This window comes from Equus asinus, chromosome 20, assembly GCF_041296235.1.
Source record: "Equus asinus isolate D_3611 breed Donkey chromosome 20, EquAss-T2T_v2, whole genome shotgun sequence".
Classification (NCBI taxonomy): Eukaryota; Metazoa; Chordata; class Mammalia; order Perissodactyla; family Equidae; genus Equus; species Equus asinus.
Genome location: NC_091809.1, coordinates 42,032,640 through 42,049,129, shown reverse-complemented (window position 1 = coordinate 42,049,129; position 16,490 = coordinate 42,032,640). Strand labels below are relative to the sequence as shown.

General features: G+C 46.0%; 1 protein-coding gene and 1 long non-coding RNA gene across 3 annotated transcripts in view; one reads left to right on the top strand and one right to left on the bottom strand.

The window, feature by feature from the left end:
* LOC106832777 (uncharacterized) overlaps positions 1-7,851 on the top strand; it is a 69,988-nt gene extending 62,137 nt beyond the window's left edge. Inside the window, exons 2-4 of the long non-coding RNA XR_006517054.2 lie at positions 4,411-4,575; positions 5,361-6,457; positions 6,766-7,851. This is a non-coding gene — a long non-coding RNA (uncharacterized lncRNA). The remainder of the gene's footprint in view (positions 1-4,410; positions 4,576-5,360; positions 6,458-6,765) is intronic.
* The window catches only part of CLMP (CXADR like membrane protein), a 90,236-nt gene that overhangs the window by 59,990 nt on the left and 13,756 nt on the right, over positions 1-16,490 (bottom strand). The window lies entirely within an intron of this gene.

The following is a 16,490-nucleotide window of genomic DNA, read 5'->3' as shown; positions in this document are numbered from 1 at the left end:
CGAACCAACGAAACACTGGGCCGCCTGCAGCGGAGCGCGCGAACTTAACCACTCGGCCACGGGGCCAGCCCCGATATATTATTTTCATTTTGCAATAAGTCCCAAAGCCAGTAGATTACTTGCGTATTTACAGTCCCTAAAATCAGAGTTAGTTCAACTGCTGTCCTCATATTGTGCTGTATTAAACACAAGAGCTTTGGAACTAGACAGACCTGGATTCAAAATCTGCTTTCTCACTTCTTGGCTGTTGGACTTGGGCAAGTTGCTCCACCGCTCTGAGCCCCGGGTTGATTTCATCTACAAAAGGTGGTGCTAGTAGTACACAGCTCCCAGGGTAGTTATGAGGATTAAATGAGAGCATCGTGCACGGCGCTGCGCAGTGTATGGCACAGAGAAAATGTTCAGCGAATGTTAGCTATGACTGCTGCTATCCTATATCTAGTTTATCAGCCCCTTTGTGTGCCAGGAACTGTACTGGACACCGGGGCTGCAAACATAGACAGCCGCTGCCTCAAGGAGTTCGTGAAGTAGTTGCTATGCAGGGCTGGTTCTGAGGCATTTGGAAAATGTGGGGAAGACCAATGATCTGTCAAGCATTAAAGAAATGAGAGTGCTTAAATATTGGTGTGTGTGTGTTACTTTAAAAAAATGATTAGAGTGGTGTCTGGAAAGCCCAGCAAAAACCCAATATCTCCCAGGAAGTATTTAACAGCTATTTTCAGTAAGAAGTAAATATCAGGCTGCAAACTTTCCAGAATGTGCTCATACCAGATTACCTGCGGGCCATTGTGAAGAGAGCCGTGCATTCCCCCATAGGGCGAGCCTGGGCATGAGAGGAAGGAGGAGGAAGAGACAGAGACCCAGTGGGTGAGAAGGGTAAACAGGGTCTCCTAGTGTCTATTTGGGTCCCTATGCTGCAGGCAACCCTCCAAGCAGGTGTGGGACCCATCGGAGTGTGTGTAACATCTGAAGGAGAACATGAGAATGTGTAGCTTACTGCCCAGAGTCAACAAATGCTGAGAATTTGTGTCCTGAATCAGTTATGATTTATGTTAACTTTACTGCTCTGATCTTGGGATAACTATCTCATGCTTAACAGAATAGGGGATGGCCAACTGACAATTATAAGGCAGTGAGGTAAGTGCTGTTACAGTGGAGAGACGCTGAGCTGTGCCGGGGGGCACGTAGGAGGGGCAGCTCCCTGGGGAGGAGGTGGGGGGGGGCGTTGAGGGGGATGGGGGTTGGGGGGTTGAGGGGGGGAGTGGGGGGGGAGGTGCGGGAACACCCTGAGGAAGGCTGTGAAGCCCTGAGTCTGTGAGGGTAAGGCGGTGTTTTCCATAAGTCTCTGCAAATACTCTCAGCCGGTTAATAATTGTCGCTTTAAGAAATTCTTTTCAAGTTCTAGTCCAAAAGGGAAAAAATGAGGAATTCGTCTACTTTTTATTACATTTACCATGTTTGTTTGTTTATTATAAAGACCTCCTACCTAATGATAATGATGATGATTTTATTTTTATAACAAGCTATTAAATGCTCTGAGAACCACAAACTCTGCTGATAAGAATTTATTTCAATAATCCAGCTCCACCCTCATGAACTTAATTTCTTTCCTGGGAAGGTAAATAAATAGTGACATTTGGGGAAGGACAGTCCTTAGAAGCATGATTTGCTGAGTGTCTTCTCTATACTCTTTAATGATTTCCTAAATCCTGGCTCACATGAACACTAACTGTTCATTTTCAGGGAAAAGCAGGGAGTGTAGCAGATATGCAGCACCAGAACCTTGGGAGAAGGGGCTGAATTGTGTGCAATTATTTGGGATGGTTCGGGTTAGCGACAGGTCTTGATTTACTGATTTCCTAAGATGTGTAGAACAGCTTAGGCCTGTTGCACTTCTCTTCCTTAGAAAGCTCCTCCCTGTAAATATCTCAGGCATGAATGCTTCGAAGAAGTTGACAAGAAACTTGCTCTCCCATTTATTGATTTAAACAGGCAACTTTAAGTTTCCTTAGCTTTCCTCTGACAGCGATACTGAAAAGGGGTGGGAAGGGTCACTGCTCATGCAAAGGTAGGTACTGAGTACAAACGATGCCCAGCCTGGGCTCTGCCCCATGGGATTTGCAAGACAAGTAGTCTAAGACTTGGTCTCTAACTGCAAGTTACTTATAATCTATTTGAGGAGGTAGGACTAAAATAGATGGAGCAAATGATTTAATGCATTAAATATTTACCAAGCCCCTACCATGTGCTAACCCAGTCACGCTCAGCCTGCCTGTGAGGAGCACTGTGATTTCTTCAGATGCAGAATGGCTGGGCCTCACACCCAGAGCAGTGGCCCTGCAAGAGCCTTTCAGACTTGCATCAACATCATCTGGGAACTTGCTACAAATGCAAATTCTTGATCCCATCCCCCAGTCTCAGGGGGTGGGAGTGGGGGCAGCAATCTGTGTTTTAACAAGCCTTCCAGGTGTTTATGATGCACAAATGCTCAAATTTGAGAACCATCTGATTCAATAGGCCTGGCGTGGGAAGTGGGAGTTTGGGCTCCTGAATATTTCCAAAGCTGAACAAAGATGTTGATGTGCGGTCAGGATTGGGAACCACTGGGCTGGTAATATGGGAGATGCAGGGATGCAGAGAGCTTAGTCTCTGACATGAAGGAGCTCACAGTTTAGTGGACAATATTAAACCAAATGCTACTGAATGCCCCAGAACAGCTCTGTCTGCGGGAAGTTCCTGGAGGAGCTGGAGCTCACCCTGTGTCTTAGAGCTGAGCAGGATTCCAGAAGGCTGCAGGAGGACCTTTTCAAGGGACAGAAAAGCAAAAGGGCCAGGGCCAGGAAGGAGAGGGAAGAGCAGACAACAACCTGCTCTTTACGCAGCTCTGAAGACAGCATCCATTTATTCAATTAACAGACATTTCCTGAGTGTCTACTCTTACTGACTATTTATGATTTAGAGCTCACTAATTGCCAAAAGGGATTGGAGGTGGTTTACAATGTGAAAACACATCTAACAGAAAAATAATGTGAAGAGAATAGAGTCCCACTAAAAGGAACTGGAAGACACATCTTTCAGGCACCTGGGATGAATTAATTGAGGCCTTGCTGGGAGCAGGGCCCTGTGACAGATGCTGTGGGGTTTGCCGAGAGAGATGAAGGAGGCAGAAAGGACAATCAAAATGCACATCAATAACCCTACTTGGACAAAGAGCTACAGCAGTTTAGAGGTCATTTCCAGCTGTCGAAGTGGGTGCCTGTGTCTTGAAGGAGGTCAAAGGTGTGGGTGCTGAGATTAGGGCCACAGCTGGAAGTGGGAAGGAGCATCAGTGGAAGGAAGAGTATCCACAAAGTCCCCAAGGGAAAGAAGTAATGGAGATAAAGAGTTGGATAAATCAACAGGAATCGGGAGATTTCGCACAATGAAAAAGCTGAGACTAAATCTTAGAGGGGCTTACCTTCGGTTGGAGAATCTGTGTCCAGCTTGTGTTAGTAGGGAGACGCTGGAGGTGTTACAGCAGGGAAGTAACAGGAGGCAAGTTATATTTTAGGAAGTTGAATGTAACAGAAGCAGGTAGGGTGGAGTGGAAGTAGAGACTATAGGTAGGGAGACCACTTAGGAGCTTATATCTAATCTAAGGGGGATTTGGATGGCCTGAGCTGGGGATGGCAGGAGCAAGAGAAAAGAGGGTAGTTGAAAGAGAGGCTTTGGAGTTATAATGGACAGCTTGCTACTCAAAGTGTTTCAGAATCTGCATTTTAAAAAGAATCTGCATTTTAACACAGTAAAGTTAGAGAAGCCTTGGTTACCAGGACCTGGCAACCTCCTGAAGGTCGGGAGTAGGGGGACATTCTAAGATAACGTCAGATCTTCTGAGGATTGGATCATAAGGGTTTGGGGGTAGAGTCAGAATCAGTTTGTGTTAAGGCTGAGAGGACCAGCATGGGGGTTCAGGGGCTCATAAAGGGAAATGTTGGGAGCCAGTGTTTGCTTAATTTTTGTATTTTTACTCCAAATCATTGTATGGTGGAGCGACTTAAATCACATTGTATAAAATTCTCTCTGTAAAATGGAGAAATAACAATATTGCCCCGATTTTATGTTTTATAGGAAAAAAACCCAAATGAACGCACCAAATTTTTGTCAACAATAATGATAATAGTGATGATAACGACAAATACTACCATTTACTGAGTGATTGCCCTGTTCCAGATGAAGTACTAAATAGTTTACTTCTATGCAAATGAACAGTAATGTACCTACCCCAAATTTCCCTTATTTGTTATAAATTTTTACCTTTTGTACCATATAATTTATCTATTTATCCATCTGTTTCCCCCAATAGAGTCTTGGTTTTTCCAGTAGTTAACCTAGCATCTTATAATGAACTCATTTTTTTTTTTTTTTTAGTGAATGAAAATCCCGTTGAATGAGAGTAGCTATCCATGCAGTGCTTTCAACACCACCATACTTTGGCACATATTACCGTGCACTCGCTGATGTATCTGCCTCATAGGAAGAGACAAGTTTAGTCATTCTCCTGTTCCCAGTATTGAACCCAGTGTCAGACATACAGTAAGTGCTCAATAAATTTGGATGAGTGAATGAATTTGTAGTTTGCACTAAAAGGTTTTTAAAATGTGTTAGTCAGCTCCTAAAGTTAATAAAAGGAACCTCAGAATCCTCAGATTTGAATTTCACCAAAGAATGTTGTAACATTATCAAGTATGTTTTCATTTGGCCAAGGAAGAAAGGATGTCATAACAGAAGTGTCATGATTTCTACAAAGTTCTAGGAAAAGAAACCAGGAAAATGAGATTTTGACAGTGTCATTCCACACTATGGAGAGGACTGGCTGTTCTTCTGATAAAAACAGACACCTCTTCAGACTGGAGACACCTTCTCCAGTTACACCGGCCTGGTGGGAGGATCCTCATATCCATGAGAGCAACTTCCAGTCTGAAACCTGGCCTCCTGAGGATATGTGACCCCCCCAGTCAGAGTGTTCAGAGCAGGTAACTAGCCTTGGGACAGCTGCTAAAAGCAGCCTGACCAAGCAGAAGGAAGTTTGAATCCTAGCTCCACTAGATGCTAAATCTGAAACCTTGAGCAATTTACTTGGCCTCTATGAACCTTCGTTTCTTCATCTGTAAAATAAGAATGAAACTAACCTTTCAAGGTTATGAACATTAAAAAGTAAAATCGCGCGTGTAAAGCTCATAACCCAGTATCTGGTACCTAGCACAATAATATCAATGCCCCTTGTCCCTCCCCTGCCTCTGCCCATCCTTCTCCCACCCACCCTCAGACATTCCTCTCACGGTTAACAAGGACATTATTATTCTTCTGCATTCCTGCAGGTGCATGCAAGCGCATGGTGACCACCTCAAAGTACTGTTTTCCTGTGGCCTCGGCATCCACAAGCCTTCTCCTTTTGTCATCATTATTTGTCGTTTCCTGACACGCTAGCAATTCATCCAGCTAGCTTTGAGGACAGTGTTCTTTTTACCCAACTCTAAGTCTGCAGGACTGGTTCCAAACCCTCTTCTTAACCTTTCATCATCCTAGGCACTAAGAGAGCACAGAGTCTACCTAGGACCCACGTAATCCACTACCCTCTCCTGAAGCAGACACCATGGAAATCACAATGATGCAAAGAGGCAGAACTTGCCAGAGGTCAATGACTAGATTGGACTGTGGATGCTGTCAAGCCATCTTTCCCTTTCCCAAGTTCTGTTAAATGTTTGCTACTTCCAATATGCCTAAAAGGGAAAATTAAAGAATAATTCAAGGGGCCTAGGGACTGAATTCCCTACCACAAAACCATATGGGCTTGTCCTACATTAAAACTCCGCTAAAAATTCATGGTTTGTGGCCATGATCCTTCCATTCCTTCTACCCTCCAACCTGTCTTCTGCGCTGGCTTGCTCTTACATCGCAGACTGAAGAGGGAGCAGTTGAGCCTGAGTTCTGGGAAATTCCTAGGGTTTGCAGGTAGGGAGGTTTCTAGTAGTTACCACCTGCCTCCCCAAGGCCAGGAGCCTCCCCTCCAGCTTCATCACTTTCACCCAACCCCAGGGCTCCACGCGCTTCGGAGGGATTGCTATAAATGGTCATCAAGGGGAAGCGGCCAGAATGCCAAGAGCTACAAGCCTGACAGAGCTTGTGTATCAGCCTGACAGCTTCAATAGCCCAGAGTCTACATGGAATCCCAAACAGCCCTCGTTTCTTCCTCCCCAACCACAGGCCGCCTGCCTGCCTCCCTGGCCTTGTTTAAACAAGATGAGAGCAGGCTGTGTTTGGACTAGCAGGCTGGTGGCCTTTCCCCAGTGCTGGAGAGCAGGTCAGCGTCACTGCTCAGCCTGAATGTGAAGTGTGCTCCTGCTTTTGGGTCGTCCTGACTTGTAGAAACTGGGGACTGTAGGAGTTTCATCATCTCAGAAGTCTGCTGCCAAAGGTGAGACATGTCCATGAGAAGCACTGATTGTTTGGCTCTGGTGTAGTAATAATTACAGTGAACGTGACCGTGTGCCAAGCACGGCATGAGGTACTCTGGGGTAATGTGCATACAGTGCTCAGCACGGCACTTGGCACAGAGTAAATACTCAATAAGTGATAGCTATTATTATCAATAATCCTATAGATCATCCTACGAAAAGGTAATATTATTATTATCGTTTTTTCTTTCTTTTTTGTTTTTTGGTGTCTGAGGAAACAGACACTCAGAGAAGTTCAATAACTAATTCACGGTTTCATTGCCATCAGGTCAGAAAGATGGAGTGGAAAGCCAGGCTGGTTTGATTGCAGAGACTCTGCCATGCCTGCGTTCCGTGCCACCTCTACCAGAGTGGCAAGAGATGACCACGGAGTATAGCCCAGCTCTGAAGAAGTCACCTCCTTACTCTGGGCTTGCAGTATGAGTTGAAATTATTGACCTCCAAAGATCCTTCTAATGTAACCTGCTGTGACTTGAAGTTGATGATCTCGGGGGAAGGGAGAGCGCCTTCCTAGCGGAGAAATTTGCCTCCTTCCTTGTCCAAGAGAAGGCTGTTTGCAGATGGAGGAGGATTGCATTCCAGGAGAAGCAAATGAAGAGCCTGGGCTCTCATCCAGCCCAGGGAAGAAAGATGGACAGACTACCTGGGGTGAAAGATGCATCAGAAAGCAGAATGCCTGCTCTCAAACTGACTGAGGGACGCCAGTCTGCCAAGGTCAGCGAAGGAAGTAGGACTGAAGAAACCTTTTCCAAAGAATCTGAGCTGAAAATGCTGTCAGAGCTTGGAAATCTGCCATCCTAACTTCCTCTTCCCACTTTATCCACTGCCCTCCTCTGGTCCACTACGTGAGACATGGGCTTTTTGCTCAGAGCAAGCTGCAGAGGGAGGGTCATCTATCTAGCGAGGGCAGTGCTGTGGCACCACACCCCGAAGCCGGGACCAGGGCACACCAGCTTCAGCCAGAAAGCACCCCAGGCTAGTCACCCACACAGGCTCTCCCCATGTACATCGGGATTCAACTGGCTTCGTTTTGTGGCTTTTCTCTGAAAGCCCTCTTTTCCTTCCAGACTTGGAAACAATTGCAGTAGTTGGGCTAGTTACTTTGGAATGAGACGGGGCTGTTCTTGGGTGTCTGAGAACCTCTGGAGCTGCTTTTCTTCTTGCCAATTCAATTGTCCTGCAGTGCCCCTGTGAAGGAGATAGGGCAGCTGAGCAGCTGTCCCTGCCCAATAGTCAGTACCCTTCCCAACTCTAGCCTTTTCCTGTCAGAATTCTCCTCCTCCAAGAAGCCCTCTGAGATTGGATCCAGCAGCAGTTTCTTCTTGTCCTTCCCCCTCTCCACAGAATTTACAAGGTTCACATACTGCTAATTATGTTCTCATTTACATTTTTCTGAGGTTGGTGCTGTGTCTCAGGTTTCTACTTTTTGGTTTTCCTTCTCTAATTTGTATATTCCATTAGACTGGGAGTCCTTTAAGAAGAAAAAACCTCAAGTGTCCTTATCCCCCTCAGTCCCAAGTTTTGCAGTATCCAGTCTGGGCTTCGCAGGGGGCTATGCTGCCTCCATGCAACAGATTCACTTTGCCTTGAAGTCTCCAGTATTGCAGCTATGAGAGGGACGGTGGGGAAATCTCTGGTCTTCAGAGACCCTGGACGGCCATAAGGAGGAAAGCAGAACAGAGCCCGTCCCCCAAAGGACAAAATGTCTATTTTTGCACCTGAAAATGAGCTATGGGACCCCTGCTGGGGAATAGCCTCCCAACACTGGGCTCTGGGGAGAAGCTGCGTCCGAAGGCCCAGGAAGAGGTGCAAAGAGGGAGAGATTTTGCTTTGGCTGAGAGGGCCTCCGGGACTCCCAGAGGAATCCCAGGCCTCATATATATTTATGTGAACTTAAGATGCTAATGAACGTTGTGGAGCCAAGAGCCCTGCTGGGCTCCGTGAGCAATCGGCCCCACTCTTAACACAGTCTTCTTTGTCTGCAGGGCTTTAGGTTCAAATTGCAGATCTGGCTTTGGAAGTACAGCTGACATGGAAACCTGCCCAGGCCTATAGCTGAATCACAGTGGGCTCTGGGAGACAGCGGAGCTTCCCACCCTGTTTCCTCGGACAATACACTGAAGCCAAGGGCTGGCTGACGTCACCTTGTCCACCTTGCAGTCTCCAAGGAGGACAGTGTCCAACTCCTTTTACAGTCGGAGGTTTTTACCCTATTCTGAAGGCATCTCCACTAATAATGTATGAGAATTCCTGGAAGGATGTTCTGAAAGGGCTACAGTCTTCCCCTTCACTGTTTTGATGACACCTTTCCAGGGACATGTCACCCCCTTGCACATTTGGGTACCAACCAGGAGCTTCCCTCTCCTCTTTATCATTTCCCCAAAGTCAAACCTCTCTTTTCCCAGGCTTCCCCAGAATAATGATCCGTAAGAGCAGATATAGTTTGCTTTAACCTCTTAGAAAGAACTCATTTCTGGGACAGGATGGTAGGACTAGGATCCTCCTAGAGTGGGCCACATGTCACTCAGGCTGGGAAGATCAGTGCTGGCGTTAGTCAGAGCAGGAGCAACTGTCCATGATCCAGGACCGCTTTTCCTAAGGCTCGTGCCACCTCATAGCCTGGATTTCTGAGAGAGACCCTGGTTGTGTCCTGTTATTCCTCAAGTATTCTCGTGCTAGTCAGACCACAAACTTGCTTATATCTGTAAAGGACAGTCTTCCATGAACGTATGCATGGGCACACGTAGATATGGGCTGACACGTCTGTTTGTGCATGCCAGATGGAAGTCTGTGCCTAATAACCACAAGGGAATGATTGCACAGTGCCTGGCTCATTACAAACATTTTAATGCGTATGATCTCATCTTGGTGTGGCTAGGGAAAACAGCACAGGCTTTGCAACAAGATATATACAGTACTAGGTTGTGACTTTGGCCAAGTTTTGAATCTCTAAGAGCCTTACTTTTCTGCTTTGCAAAATGGAAGTTAGTATCCTCATTTTGCAGATAAGGAAACTGAGGCTCAGGGCAAGTGACTTACCTAAGGTCACATAGCTGACAGACTAGGGAGGTATCCAGGGCTCCCCTGTCCATCAGATTTTTTTTAAATTCCAGTGCTGGGAGTCTAAACTTCTATGAACCTGGAGCTTTCCCCCTGATGGAGAGGCCAGGACTTGTCCTTCAGAGTCAGTTCTTCCTACACTTACTTAAATGCTGTATCTACTATAATATGCTTCCTCATATTTCCCTCCAAATTTAGTTCTTTGGAAATAGGAGGGAGTTTGAGAACAATTTTTTTTGCATACTATGCATAATAGGAAGTTCCAACTGTGTTCTCCTTTCCTATTCAGGGAAGCAAGATGGTTAAGAGGAAGGGATGACACAAGCAAAGATTGTCTGGACTTAAATCACATGCTGAATCTGGCTCCTTTTCCAGCTGGACTCTAAAGCGCTATCTCCTGAAATGTAAGATTTCACATCTAGGCCTGACATTGGGTCTCTTTGAGCTGATTTGTTAAGCATTGAAAAAATAAATAACAATGCCTCCCACTTGCTTCCTCCTTCTGAAGATGTGTCTGGTCTCTGGGGAGACTTTGTACTGGATGACCTTGCTGGCCTATCCCTCTTCTCAAGAAGGCCCTTCTGTCCAGAGGCAGCATCCTAAGGTCCTTTATATTCTCTTTCTATTTCAGGCCCCCATGAATTTTCTTTAATCTAGACATTAGGAAATACTTAAGATTGTTTTTTAAATGATCATTTAAGGATTATTTATTTCATAGCCCATTACTCAACCCAGCATTCTTTCCCTTGCCTTAACCCATATGGTTTGCGTTCACTGTGAAACATGATAGTGGGATGTCAAGCTTTTGAAAGTACAGGCAGGGAAAAAGGGGAAAGGCTCTATCTTGCAAAAGTGGTAGCTTTTCCTTCATCTTTCATGACCCAAAAATGTAGTTGGAAGCATTTTAGCTTTGGCTGGATTATGATTTACTTGGGCCATTGCATTTGTCGATAAAGACTGCAGCCTTATGAGTCTCAGTTGCAACTGGAAATAGAACTCAGTGGGTCCTAATATCAGAGAAAACTTCAGGGGCCGGCCCCGTGGCCGAGTGGTTAAGTTCGCACGCTCCGCTTCAGCGGCCTAGTTTTTCGCTGGTTCGGATCCTGGGCGCAGACCTGGCACTGCTCATCAGGTCATGTTGAGGCGTTGTCCCACATAGCACAGCCAGAGGCACTCACAACTGAAATATACAACTACGTACTGGGGGGCTCTGGGGAGAAGAAGAAGAAGAAAAAAAAAAGATTGGCAACAGATGTTAGCATAGGTTCTAATCTTTAAAAAAAAAAAGAAAAAGAAAACTTCAGAGGAAGATGTTTATCCTCCTGCATAAAGAGCTGACTCTGGAGGATCACATCTTGGCCTCTGCTTCAAGTGGAAACTTTAAGGTTCAAGAAGTTTTGACTCCTAGGGCTGTGAGCTACCTCAAGAAGTTCTCTCATCTAGTGCTTCCCTAACTCTAGGGTATAATTTGGTGCCACTTGTCCATGATGAAACTTTCATGGTTTCATAAGGAAGTAAGAAAAAACACAGATAATGTAATATGTATGGCGTAAAATGAGATAATGGTAAAATGCTTAGAATGGTGCCTGGCATACAGTCAGCCACTCAGCAAATGTTAGCTGTCGCAGACAGAGAGCTTTTAGGGTATGGTTGTCAATTGTATTTTTGCTATTATTTTTGTTGTGTTGAAATGCCATTTCTTTTTAGGAAAAATTTCAAAAGTAGGATGATAATTCCTATTTTTGTTGAATATCTATAGTCAGCAATATTTTAAAAGTGGGCCCAAATTTATTTTTGAAATTTTACTGGTCCTTGTAATCTAAAAGTCTGAGAAACGCTAATCTAGGCATGCCTATACCCCAAATCAAGTTTTGTCTAATCCATAAATGGGTTACTTTTTGAGTGACCTGAGGAACCTTCACTTCTTGGGCTTTTCCACATTTGTCCACAAGGAATGGCTGTCTCTGGGTGGGGAATTATACTGGTGGTCCATGACTCTGTAGACTTCTTTCAAAGGTCAGGATTGAGCAAATGGAACCCTAGCCACTTCACCTTGCTCAGAAGTAGGCTTTCCCACTTCAACTACCTATTCTCTCCTGGCTCATTCACACCTGCCGGAACCACTGGAGGTGGAAGCTGTATCTCCCCTGAGAGACAGCCTCATCAGTGCCAGCAGTCCATTTCCGTCCATGAGCTAAGCCTGTCAAGCTAAGTCTCACCTTTGCTGAGAATTGACAGTGTACGTAAAGAGACAGTGCATATATCTCCTTCGCTATTTATATCACACGAGTGAGAATCACCATTTTGTGTGTAATATACTAATACTTCATGTGTGACGTCTGGTGTGAGAGATACCAGGGTAATGCTATGCTCAGCTCTGAGCCTGCTCACTGCAGAGACACGGCTCTTCCCAGAGGTTTAGGACAAGGGGGGTCATTCATTCATGTGTTCAACAAGCACTGTTGTGTACTATGGGTTAGATACTGCGGGGAAAGCAAAGATGGAGCAAACCAAGGTCATGCCTTCAGAGAGCTTACAGGCCAGAAAGTGAAAGAAGATATGTATGTGATTAATTATATTCCAAAGAGTAGAGGTGATTGGTGACATAATGGAAAGTTTATGAGACTTTAGAGCAGACAGAGGTTACTTCAACTGAGAGGAATGAGGAAGGTCTTTAGTAAAGATGGTATTGAAGCCATTTAGCTATCCTGGAGCAAGGCTCTGTCTTTGCATTCAGAGTCCTTCCGGAAATCCTCACTACTTTGGGGTGTTTCTTGCTCCCTTTGATGCAATGGGTATTTGGGGAGGGGGTTTCAGGAGGCAAGGGTGAGGGAAAAGGGGGCAGCTGGGAAGACGGGAAGTGGGTATTGACGCTGTGCCTCCTGCCTCTTGGGTATCCTCTTGGAGGCTCTGGTGGGTCACCTCATCCTTGCTGAATGGAGAACTGAAAAGAAGGGCCCCTGAGCTGGAGGACCAGTCCCATTTGGTTCCATTTTACTTCATTTTCCAGCCCCAAGAACTTGATGGTTAATTTATCTTGAACCCAGATAGAAGGTTCATGGGAATGCAGAGAATTGAGACAGGGCTGGAGATGTGGGCCCTGCCTCAAGTTCGAAACAGATCAGACAGGGGCTGGCCCCGTGTCATAGTGGTTAAGTTTGCGTGCTCTGCTTAGGCGGCCTGAAGTTCACAGGCCCAGGTCATGGGCGCAGACCTAGCCCTGCTTGTCAAGCCACGCGGTGGCGGCATTCCACGTAAAATAGAGGAAGATTGCCACAGATGTTAGCTCAGCTCAAGCAAAAAGAGGAAGATTGGCAACAGAGGTTAGCTCAGGGCCCATCTTCCTCACACACACATACACACACACACACAAATCTGACACCTACAAAATAGTACAGAAGTCTAGAAGCAGAGGGAGACCGAAGGAGCCTACAAATCTGGATTACAGCTGAACCTCAGGTCTAAACCTTCTCCAAGGCTTTCTAGGGATCAGAGATGGGTTTCCATCCTTCCTGGGTCCAGATCAGAACCTGAAAAAATTCATTACTAAGAATGCCATCCTTTCGGATTTATGAAATATGTTTAAAATATCTTGCTTGAGATGATGGTTTCATGGGTATATACGTATGCCAAAACTTAACAAATTGTATGTCTTAAATATGTGCAGCTTATTGTATGGCAATTATATCTCAATAAAGCTGGATTTTTTTAAGTACTTAGAATTGGTGTCAAATAGCCTCCTCCATAACAACGCCCTCAATAAGTCAAGGCCCTGCTCCCCTGCACAGATTAGGCTCCTTGAAGGTCCTGCCTAGTGCTACCTTGTTCTGTAGGGGGGCCAGGCCTGCCAACACAATAAAGATAGTTAAAACGGGAAACGATCCAAGTTTGCACTATTTCTCACTCAGATTCCCACTGTCCTCATTCCATCCCTTCGCCCCAGCATTTTTCTCCTTTTCACAGTCTGAGAGACCAGGCTCAAATCCTCGCTTTCTCTTACCAATTGAGTGACATTGGACAAATAATGAGTTTCAGCATTTTGCTCATCTATAAAATGGAGATAGCTTAGGGTTCTTATGGAGATTAATTCATCTACATATTGAGTGCCCATAACATGACTTCAATTAACGATGGTCAGCCCAGTTATTATAATAACTGGGTAGAAAAGTGAAAGGAAACAGGAATGTTTAGTTTGTAAAAAGGAGGAGCAGGAGGAGAGACAAACAGGAAAGGGCTTTTGGGTAGGAGGATGTCTGGCTACGATGTGGTAGAAGCAACATTGTCTCTGAAGCTCATTGGCCGTCACTTGGGGCAAGTCACTTAAATCCCTCCGCCTGAGCCTCCATTTCCATATTTGTAAAGTGGACATCGATACTACGGGCTTCAGGCTGTGGCTGTGAGTATTACATGAGGTGAAGGGTACATGGAAATGTCCAGCACAGCGCCTATCACTGGTAAATGTTTTTAAAACATCACTTTATAAATTGGAGGACCCTGTACTTGTAAGGTGATTATGGCAGTTACTAATCTTCGTACCCTCCATTGGTGGCAGTTACCAGGGAGGGCGACTCCAGCTCAGAGTCAAAAGTCCTTTTCAGTGGTAAGAACTGTCTTAGAGCGGGAAGGACGTTTTGCAAGTATTGAGCTTCCTGTTACTCAAATGGAGGATGGATGATCATCTTCCAGAAAGGATCTCTGCTGGGTGGAAGGGGGAAGAGACAGACTTGTAAAAGTTTTCAACAAGTAGACATTTAATCTTCTGTGAACAGGGAAGGCTGGGGAAAGGTGGAGGCTGCACCAATGATAATAATGATGATTATAATAAGTACTATAAAGGCAAACCCTATAGCGGCCAGAGGGGACCTGGTCAGCCCGAGCTCAGGGCACTTTCTTTCCATGAGGCAGAGAGAGTGATGGTGGGGACGCTGGAGACACATGCCTAGACGGCTGAGTGTCTGTGGTCAGAGGAGGTTTGGAAATTCTAGGGGAACCACTCTTGCCTCTCAAAACAAGAACTGTCATGCCCCGTCATGGGAAGCCCAGTGGCAGCCAGGTACAGTAGCCGTGATCAGCAGGGACATAGGCTAGTACCATTGACCCCCTTTGCCGTCTCTAACTCAGGTGGCCATATTCCTGCAGACAGTCTTTGAAGATGTGTGTATACTTTAAAATCCTTGGGGTTGCTGAGCGGTTGAAAGAGCTTTGGGCTAGGAACCAGGACACTGGGCTGGAGTCCCAGCTCTGCCGCCATTAATCAGCTATATGATCTAAGGAAAGCAGCCTAATCTCTCTGAGCCTCAGTTTCTCCCCCTCTGGCTGTCTCTTCCTTCCTGAGAGATATTTTCCACAGATGAATCGCATTGGCTGGGAACTTGTTGGAAAAACAGACTCTCAGGCCCTACTCCAGACCTAATAAATCAGATCTTGCATTTTAGCAAGATCCCCAGGGGGTCCATAAGCACCTTAAAGTCTGAGAAGCATGGGTTTAGATGTCTTGAATAGTGTATTAACTATGGCACCGGCTTTAAAGTCAGACAGCCTGGGTTCAAATTCGGAGTCCATGGCTTACTAGCTGTGTAACCTTCCGCAAGGACTTAGCCTCTGTAACATGCTGTGTCCTCCTCTGTAAAATGGGATCCAATTATACCTACTTGGCAGAGTTGTTATGAGGATTAAAAGAAATAACGTATACAAAGACCTTTGCTCATAAGGGCTCATCCGTGCTTATTCATCATATCTTTATTGGGCATCTGTGTCTGTGTCAGGCACTGTTCTAAATACTGAGGATACAGAAGTGAATGATATAGACAAAGTCCAGGATCTCATAGAAACAGACAATAGACAAGTACACAAACAGAGGTAAAAAGAAGATTTCAGATTGTGATAAAGGTTAGCAAGAAAATAGAACAGGGTAATGTGAGGGGGACCAGGCAGAGGCTCCGGTTAGAGGGGAGGTTGGGTGGGGCTCAAGAAAGGTCTCACAGAGGCAATATTTGCACTGAAACCTGGAAGGCAAGGAGCCAGCCTTGCAAAGACCAGGTGAAGAGCATTTCCAGGGTTAGAGAGAAACAAGCGCAAAGACCCTGGGACGTTTTCAGGGGCAGAGGCTTGGGCAGGGCTTCCTGGGGTCTATTCTAAGTGCAAGGGAAAGCACTGGGGCAGAGCCAGAGCAGCAGCCCGGAGCTTGTGAGGGCAGGAAGGAGCTGCGGGGGCGCAGGTGACAGCGTCAGCTCCCAGTGCCCGCAGTGGGAGGAACAGGAGCAATCACTGGGGCCGCAGCCTCCCACTACGGAATCCTGCAGCGCCCTCCATCTACACAGCCAGAAGGATTCGAAATTCTCCACCAATCTCTCCTTTGCAGGGTGAGGCCCAGAGAGTGAGTTGCCCAAGGTCACTTAGCACTGCCTGAGGTAGGTCCCCAAATTGGCCTGTAAGCTATGAATGTGTGTTATTTCCAGGGTGAGACTGAACAACTATTTCACCACCGTCTCCACTCCACCCCCGCATATCCTCCCCCTTCCTATGCCCCAGGCTCTGCGTCTCCAAGCTCCTGCCCCGTCACCCACCCCCTGACGCAATGCCCTCAGTCACCATGTATTCACCTCATTACACACATTCTTGCTCCACTGTTAGCTGGAGTAAGATCCTACATCTTAATGACTAACCTTTTCCAAAACTCCCATTTCAATTCCTGTCTGAACCAAACATTTTGGCATTTAACTACATTCTGCTGACATCTTTCACCATTTCCTCTGTCAGTCTGGTCCCCCCACCAGACTGCGATGAGCAGGGTCTCGGGTCACGTACGGCTCCATCTCCACCCACTGTACCAAGCACACAGGAGCTGCTCCATACTGGAAATCTGTATCTTCTCATAAAATCCACCCACAACCAAGCCCTTCGAGATCCCAGGGAAACAAAACACACGGAAGA